The following is a 9,599-nucleotide window of genomic DNA, read 5'->3' on the forward strand; positions in this document are numbered from 1 at the left end:
ATTATCTGCAGGCACGTATCGAGCGAGTACAAAGCATGTTTGCCGCATGCATATGTATGCTTAGAAGTTCTCCGCAGACAGTGTTTATGTGACCTTTTTACATGGCCGTCATACAAGAAAGAAACGTTGTGTCTTTAGGATGGTGTATCAGCAGTAATGTTACCGCGGCTTTAAGCTGATTTACGATATCTGTTCTCTTCGGGTATTTTCAAGATAACGCGGCACAGTGGTGTCCAGCTTCAACCTCCTTTTTGTCGTTATCTTCCAGCTCTTCCAGGTATTCTAATAATCGCCACAAACTACACCCCCAACAATCAGCATACTGTTCAAGAGGATTACCGTCGGGCCGTCGACCTCAATACGTGTCGTGCAATTGAGACGCAAAAGTTACAGGTCAGGGGTGCTATGTTGCGCTTTTTGCACTCCCAGGAGACTTGGAAGAAGGAAGTGACGTCAACGACTAGAGCAAACGCGGATTGGATGTTGACAGAAGAAAACAAAACCAACATCCAATCTGCATTTGCTGCGTTGCTGACGTCACCTCCTTCTTCCAAGTCTCTTGGGAGTGCAAAAAGCGCAACATAGCACCCCTGAACGTCGTCGTCGGAGCAAAAATGTTGGAAGCGATTTGTCGGACGCATGTTTTAAAGGGGAACGAGCGTTCGCTTCATCCCCGTCGACGGAGACTAAACCGGAAGTATCGATGGACGTTCGCACGTGTGCTGGGAGAGGAAAACTTGCGAGGAAAAACAAAACAAACAGAAAACTGAGAAATAGAAAGAACAAAGGCGTCGCTTCAAGGAAGGCGCCATCCACGTTTTTCGTCACGCCCGGCCACGCGCCATAACCATTTCTTTGTGTTCTGTTTCTTTTCCAACGTTTGGTTATTTAGCATCTCAATCGCACGATGTTCGCTTCGCGGTGGCGGCACTGGCGAGTGTGTGAAACTCGCTGGGTCACGCCCGAACCTCCACCACAGGTTGTGTCGCTGGCGCACGTGCGAATTAAGCCCATCTGCAGCCGATCACTTAGTTGGGGTGTTTCGTCTGCTACGGAGCCGTGATTTCTTCGCCCGCCTCATTTTGATCGTGTGCAGCGCTGTTACAAACTCGTTTTGTGTTTAACAACGTACATTTTATCTCTCACTTGCTCTCCCTCTCTCTCTCTCTCTCTTTAGTTTCATTGTAAATATTTTGGCAGTGTACATGTACAGCGTGTCCCCCCCCCCCCCCCCAAACACACATACACACAAAACAGCAATAAACAACACTTACAACGTATTTTTTTTATTTATTTTTTAGTTGCAAAAATGAACTACGTATCGCTTAAGTCTCATTTTCCTCCCAAATATAGCGCTAGTGTTTTGAACCAGGTGGCAAAGTTTCAGCACGAACTTATTCAGAAGTTATATGTGTTTTCCTGAAAATTTTGACAGGAAACATGGGGCTCATTTTCACCCGCTGTCGGTAACTGGCGCCATATGTAACTCTGCCGGCGGCCGCCATTTTCCGGCTGAAATTTGCAGAAAGTCACTCGAAACCTTTTGAATAAAATGACGGTTAGTGCTGAAGCTTTGTCATCCGGTTGACGGTATTGGGCGTAGAACGAGCGTTCGGCAAAACAGGTTTCAATATTGCGGTTGAAAAAGAAAGAAAAAAGAAAAACGAAAGAAGGGAAATAGGGAAATGTGTCTGGACACAATGTATTCATTAACTCGCAGACTAAGAAATGCAGGGGGGGGGGGGGCTGGCGATTTCCGAGCATCGGTTGCCTCCGGAGCCAATGAGGCTGCAGCATTAGCAGGTAAGAAACGCCTCAGATCGAATCACGAGGCAAGTTAAGCGTGAACGTAATAAGCCATGCCCCATGCGACTAAAGACCTTTTCCAGTTACCCTCGTGTCCAGCCACGTAGTTGACCATTCCGATATGCGAAATAAAAAACAAACAAACAAGGCATTACGACCTTGAACAAGTACTAGAAAAAGGATAGCAAGAACGAAAGGCAATCGCGATGAAAACGTGAGCTTCTCCCAGACGGTGTGTTGAGAACAAAACGATGGTTTCCCGCATACCGGAAGTTCCGGGATTCAAGATGGCGGCGCCCGCGTCACGCCACACTGCGGTGCCGCTGCTGTCGGCACTGCGCATGCGCAGACGGCTCATCTCGCGCGCATTTGGTTTTCCGCGCACCGCCCAGACCTGGTGTATAGCAAAGCGAGTATTTCTTTGTGGACAGTGCGTTGACGTCTAGAAACCACTCCAATAGTTGCCTTCTGCACGCTGCCCTCTTCGTCTATGTGGACTGCATTGGAACGCGTTCTAGCACGCGTAATAGCCCTTACTCGCCCAGTGACTTGGCAGTTCTCGCCTGCGCGATAAGCGACGGAATGGTGTATAGACTAGTCGTCTACGAACTCGCCCGATTTCCGAAACGTAACGCTAAGTCGCGTGCACATGTGTTTGTGTGTGTTTGCTCGCGTTAACGCCTGCGGGCACGTGTGTGTATGTCTGTGTATACGTTCTGTTCTGAGTGAAAACGTGCCTGCAACCATCCCCTTTGTTATCCACGATGATGAACGAGTGAATCGCGGAAGACACTCCATGTGGCCGTATACGTCAGCGTGTGCGCCAGCCATCCCGCGATGCTGTCAATACGTATGCGTACAGTGTTCACTCACTATATATATATCTACTGTTTGTCTCCACGCGAGCGATACCAGCGCCACTATGTATGTACAGGTGGGCGTTCGGGCGTAAAAGGTCATACACCTCCGTAGGCCCGCGGGGCGAAAGCAGACGCCTTGCGAGCTGAAGAGAGCCATTGTCCGTTGTCTATCTGAAGCTCACTTCATCCCGCAGATTCTCTGTAACGTTTTGAAAGGCGCCGGTTTATTTGGCTTCAGAGGAGTGTTTGGGTGGCGCGGGCGCTGGTGTAAACTAAAGGCATATTAAAAATCACGCCATTATGCCTTTCACGCCTTTCTCGAGTCAAATGGGTAGTTACTTAGGCTTCTCGGACCTTGACCTTTCAAGATGGCTGCCGAGCAGAAAGATACTGTGAAATGAGCCAGATTGCATCTATACTGCCGTTGGCTGACATCTGTATACAGGATATATTTTGTAAGCTTTACTTTAAAAAAAAGAAGCCGTGAAAGTAACACATATGCGGTTAGTGCGGGTGTGTCATACGGCCAGGGGGATATAGTACAGGGGGCTAATCGTAGCGATCAGTCGGCTATTTAAGTAAAATTTGTTTCTTAACTTTTTAATTGGTGAGAATAGACATATGGATCCAATTACCGACTTGCTGAGGGTCATCAAAAAACACAAAATAATCTGTGTGTTTTTTTGGGTTTTTTTTTTTAGAAAGATATAAGGAGGATCAGCGGGGGGTATTACGGCGTTCTGGAAGAAACGGTCAGTTTGGACGCGTTTCTAGGTTTCGGTTTCTTATCGGACCGCATCTTCGTGGCCGTGGTCCTGCTCCCTGGCGGTCGGGGCGCGAAGCCTAAACGGCGTCCGAGCTGATCGTTTTTACAAAACGCCGTAAAAAAATACAAAAGGTTAATTAACACATTTCACTTAATAAGCAGACTGATCGTTATGATTAGCCCCTATACTCTGTCCCCCTGGCCATATAACTCACCCGCACAAACCGCATAGGTGTAGATTTCACCACGATGGATTTCACTGCTCTTTTAAAACAAATATGTAAAGCTTAAAAAAAACAAAAAAACACGCTTTTCTTAGATAGCTTTCAAGCCTGCGCGTCACGTGGCATGACGTCACGTCCCGGAGGCCTGCATGGGCGCTGATAGGGCTCGAGTGCCGCGTCAGCGTTCGCGCGGGGCTATGATAGGAAACGAGTCCCACGAAGAACGCTGACGCGGCACTCGCATCCACTAAGCACCCGCGCAGGCCTCCTGGACATGACGTCATGTCACGTGACGCGCAGGCTTGGAAGCTATCGAGGAGGTGTTGGCACAGTTCACGCCGTATCCTTCGTTATCGCTATGCGCAACTTTCGCCACCTATACGGGGCGCACTGGTGCCTATCCAAACGGCTGTCACCTGGATGATCGTCGTAGAACTGTACGAGGCTGGGTCTGCGATGCCTCATTTTGTTTTCTCACGTCAGGAAGGTGTACGTAAGCACCTTTATTGTGAAGCCGTTCATGTACGAGCTAGGGAGCCCGGTTCTCACACCGCGGTACCATCATCGCTGAAAGTAGCGAATACATAATAATAATTGTGTTGTGCGTATGTTTATACAGCCGGAATTTAGTCAGCCCAAATGGGCGTCTGGTGTCTCAGACGTAGATGAGCAATTTAGCCAGTGCAGTACAGCTGCTAGCCTGGGGTCTTGAACGTGCACCAGTAGTGATACACGACCGCACGCACCTTGTACAGAACAGCTCGCGTACGTAATTTCAGTTCTTCCACCGCGGGCACGGTCACGTGCTCTAAAAAGCGTTCCAGCAAAAAAAAAAAAGAACAACTTTCTTGTAGCACATTCAACATCTCGCACAATCGTTCAACCAAACCACACACCTCACACACGTCTCCAACATCAATTCCACTGAAATCAAAGCACCCATTCCAAACATTACACAGGTCACTGGCTGGAGGCAAATCTCCCTCAAAATGACTTTCCACAACGCAGTCGCCACAGCTGTCAATCCCAGCACTTTGTGTGGTCGTTTGCAATTTTTCATTAACTTATCTTTGTATGCTTGCATGCAAGGGTAGTAATGCTTTGCCTTTGCGTTCCTCGTGAAGTTCGTTCAGAAGATGCCAGGCGCGAACCTTAGATACGTTTTTGATCAATGTAATAACTGTGATTTGAAGGTGTATCTCCATTATAACTTGTCAATTCAATCCGAGCAAATAAAAAAAAAAAGCGTCGCGTCAATAATTGTAGCCAATCTCTCTATAAAACCTCATAAGCTCCACAGCAACGCAGAGATTGATTTGCTTGCCATGAAACTGCCCGATGAACAGATTCTTGTGTGTAATATGCAGGAAAACAATAGTTTCATTGCACTACACGACCTCTGAGCGGTAATGTAGGAAAACAATAGTTTCAATGCACTAACCCCCCCCCCCCCCCCCCCCCCCAAGCCCTAGCTGTCCTCTCCAACTGCAGCGCTTGAAAAGCTTCTCAGCCTGCTATCAGTGCCACAAAAACATTTTATTTTATTAAATGGAAAAGTTTTATTTGTGGATTCTCGAATTCTTATAGTCCAAAACGTATATTAATTATATTAGGAATATATGAGTCATTCCATCCCGAACGTCCCAGGCGCAACGCCTGGGACGCTCGACCATTTCCGATTTTTAAAAGAAAATTCTTTCCCTAAAAACTTTTCGCTGTAAAACATTTTGTTATAGCGTGAGCATGGTTTCAACTTTTAAAATGGGCGTAAAACTAGGCATCAATTAGTAATAATACTTAAAAAAACAAGCGAGCTGGTGATGATTCATGGTAATAAAACCCTAGACTCAGGAACACAGAAGTTCGTCCCCTTCTGTGTTTCTGAGTCTCGGGTTTTATTACCATGAATCAATTAGTAATTGAGTAAAAACAACATTTCCATCGAAACTCTTCACAATGTGTTTTATAATATTCGAACGGCTTTCTGCGAAGTGTTCTGCGAACACTTCGCAGAAAAAAAAAAAATTCTAAAGTTGTGAAAAACTATGTTTTGCAGCCTAAACAGCCATTTACTCTACCATGAGGTGGTCCAAGTAAAAATACTAAACATAACGACTTTAGAAAAAGAGTTCATTGCCTTTCATTCCTGTAAGTTTAATTTAATTACCTAGTTTGGCGCAGTATGGCCGTCGGAGCTGTTGAGTCATAAAACCCGCAAAAACAACAACCTGTAAGTTTAATTAAAATGATTTTTGTCTAAAGCGAGAAAAAAAAAATAATGAAGTTGAACTCTCGTGTCGAAATTCGGACTGGTTTCTTAGCTCCTCTTCACCGCACAGCACGCCACTGTCGACATTGTAGCCGGAGGAAACGCACGATTGCTTGTCTTGAGCGGGGTGTCTACTGCAGGTAGACGCACAAAAAGTTGTGTAGGAAAAGGCTCCCTTCCGCTTCCAGGGCTTTCTAACCGTTGCAATTGCAACCGTCGCCTGCGGCGGAGTCCTCTCGTGATCAAGCACGGCTTGTCATATCTGCTAGTTTTTCTTTTTTTTTTTTTAGCGCTGCCGGGCAGCATATTAACCAGCAGGTCAGTTGTTTCACGCCGAAATTTGCCCCTCTTGTCAGTGTCAGGACACACATAAGCAGCAGCATAAAAGCCCCGTGAGTAGGCGAGATGAAAACCACAGATCGCAGCAGCAGCACCATATATTCTTGGTCATGCGGCAGTCGAAGGCTCACGCCACGTTAGTTTTTTCTGCTGATGTGATTTTGATTGGTGAAATTTCTGAATTAGGAAAACAAGCCTAAAATCGATTTTAAGACTGCAAATTCCTGTCTCTGAATGGGACGTAAATCCAGCACGTAGCGTTGAAGGTGATGCTGGCTTGAAGTGATGAAAACTCTGTGTCGCTTTTGGCGAGGACTGTTCAGCTGAACCATGTAGTTAGGTTCGTTTTCCTTCAACCACTTCTTTTGGAACCCAGAGAATTGTGATACCTCCAATGTTATCGTTAGCCCAGGTCAACAGCTGACAGGCCGTCATAATTTGATTCTGAAAGGGACTTTGAAGACTGGCCCTTGCTGCCTGACGCTTCACTGTTTCCCTACTTCGTCATAAGCACTTCGCCTTTTGTGGGATGTAGGAAAACAATTTCACTCGGCGGAAATGCCGTAATCATTGCAACTGAATAAAGCCAATGAAACATTATGACCAGCAAACACGAGACAACTATCATTCAGATTAGAAAATTAAACAATATAACAGCGCCATGGGGTCGCGCTAATTGAAATTGACGCGCGGCGGCTTCATATCACTGCCGTTTTGCGTGGCTTTTTGCGTGGTTTCAAAGCTGGGATGCCTCAGATCGCGGCTTCGGGAATTTATCTGCTTTTTGGTGCGGCTGATGACGTCGGCTCGCTCCTTGGGGCAGTTCATGTTTTCGCATTAAAAATGTCCTACTTACACTCATCATCACCACATGAACCGCAGCATGACTTGCCTGTGCGGATTGACCTGCTTCATCCCTCGTTACAGCACCGTATACTCTGACGAAAAACGAACTTCTTTTATGGGCAGATTCCCGATCACACTAGAAGTGGTAAGGTCATTTGAAACAATACTTTTCAATTTTCTGCCCTCTCTTACAGTCGGTCCTTTCCTTTTAAAACCGTTTCACCTTACGATGGACCGCAGCGGACGCTAGCGACACTGTAACCACATCATCATCATCATCATCATCATCATCATCATGCTATGTTAGTGTCACGTGACCTTCGAGAGGGGCGCAGTGACGCGCAAGTGATGTGGTATGTGCGCAACGGTGGATTCGCTGGGATTGTTTGTAGTAAGCTCTATCGTCATCACATTTTCTGAAGAGAAGTCCCTGTCCGCAAATATAGACGCCAATTAGGCATCAAGTTTCGTGGAGCGAGGGGAGCTGACATCGGGCACAAAGGGCGCAACGGGCCTGCTATCGGACGAGTGGAAGCGGCCGTGGCAGACCGCGGCGCATCTTCAGCTGTAGACAGCAAGTCAAGGATGCGCATTTGCAAAACCTTCAGCGGAAGTCACATTCCCGACCAGGAATTGCCTTGCGTGTGCACAAAGCATGTCAGCTCCCGTGTCAAATTGGCGTGCTGTGCGGTGAAGAGGCGCTAAGAAATAATGCCAGGTTGCGAAGTGGGAGTCCAACTTCAATAACTCGTTTCTCGATTTAGACACAAATCAGTTTGATCAATCTTTCAGAAATGAAAGACAATAAACCCTTATAAAGCCGATATGTTTTGTATTTATAGTTGGGCCACCTCAGGGTAGAATAGGCGGCTCTTTAGGCAACAAAACTGACCTTTTTACAACGTAGAGTTCTTTTTGCGTGTGAAGTATTTTGTTGGACGGAATTTTTCATTTGTACTAGATTTACAGGGCTTCCAACAACAACAAAAAGAAAGTTTTAACTGCCGGGCGCAAAGCAATAATTACAATAAAACATGAGAAAGGCGCTAATTGTGCACTTCGTCGAATTTTCATAAAAATATTTAACAATAGCTAAAGCTCAAGCCGTTCGAATTTCATCATACAAATTGTGAAGCTTTCCGAAGAAAACCTTATTTTTACTCAATTATTGAGTGATGCCTAGTTTTACGCCCATTTTAGAAATTCAAATCACACTCACGCCATAATTTTTTTTCGGCTAGAATATTTTAGGAAAAGGTTAAGGGCCTTGGGATACAAAGTCATGAATTTTCTTTTAAAAATCGGAATGCTCCAAAGCAACGCCAGGGACGTTTGAGATGGAATGACCCCTATAAGCTTTACATGTTCTTATGTCTTCGTACGTTGACTGAGCACATTCATATAATTGTTTTTTCACTAGGGTTGTGCATTCACTCACAATGATCGTGACATCACGCATCAAACATGACGTCAGGCTGTTAGGCTTAGCGCAATTCTGAAAGAGGGGGGGGGAGGGAGCGGGAGGAAGAAAGAAAGTTTTGTCAAGATGAAAAACAACTTCCGGTTTCTAACGTAAAATTTTCGGGCTCCCTAAAATACCGAGAGCATAAAGAGGTGGGCGAATTCGTGCGTAGGCCAAGGTGACGTCTTTCTGAAGGTGCGCCCTCCCACGCTATTTTGGCGGCGTTCCCGCCGAAAGCAGTTGACTTTCGGCCAAATCTTTTTTTTTTTTTATCCTTTTGCTTTGCGAGTGGCTTGCTATAAAGGGACCCGCAGAAAAAATTCCTGAGAACTGACAAAGAGAGAACGATTTCAGACATAACAATATAACGCGTCTATCAGCGAGGTTAACGTACCTTTGGTATGTGCTTCTGCTGTATTCAATGGAAATGCTAAATTATTAGTACACAGGGACGTCGGAAATATTCGGAAGATGCATTTGAGGAAAAAAGCGGGGGGAGGGGCGGGGGGGGGGGGGGGGGGGGGGCGGGAGATTTCTCTTCCTTGGGCTTTCTGTTCCGACGCTACTGTTGGTACACAATTCCAAAGCCGCACTTACATCTTGTCGTCTGGTGTCAATGTTATAGCAGCAAGGGTGACTTCTACCTTAGCGTAATCTTTTTTAGTGGACAGAGTTGTAGTCCTGAAGCACTGCTTTTATCAAATTTTAATGGATAATTCTTCGGTTTTCACCATAACTTCGAACCGTTCACAGAGGAGCCAAATCTTCGTTAGACATACGAACGCTCGTTGTGTCACTACCGAACACGTGACTTTGATCACGTGACATATAGATCACGCCGGCTTTTAAGTTATCTTTTACACCATCGAAGTTCTCATTGCAGGACAAGAGAGACATTTAGTATCTCCGATATGGCAGTGTTCCTGATTAGTTATCAGTAGACAAAAACTTACTTCCGTTCAGGAAAGCCTATAATCTGCTTCGTATTGGCGCTTCCTGGAATGGATCGTTGGCCCCAAGAAAGATT

This window comes from Ixodes scapularis, unplaced genomic scaffold (assembly GCF_016920785.2).
Source record: "Ixodes scapularis isolate PalLabHiFi unplaced genomic scaffold, ASM1692078v2 PGA_scaffold8__174_contigs__length_109621045, whole genome shotgun sequence".
NCBI lineage: Eukaryota > Metazoa > Arthropoda > Arachnida > Ixodida > Ixodidae > Ixodes > Ixodes scapularis.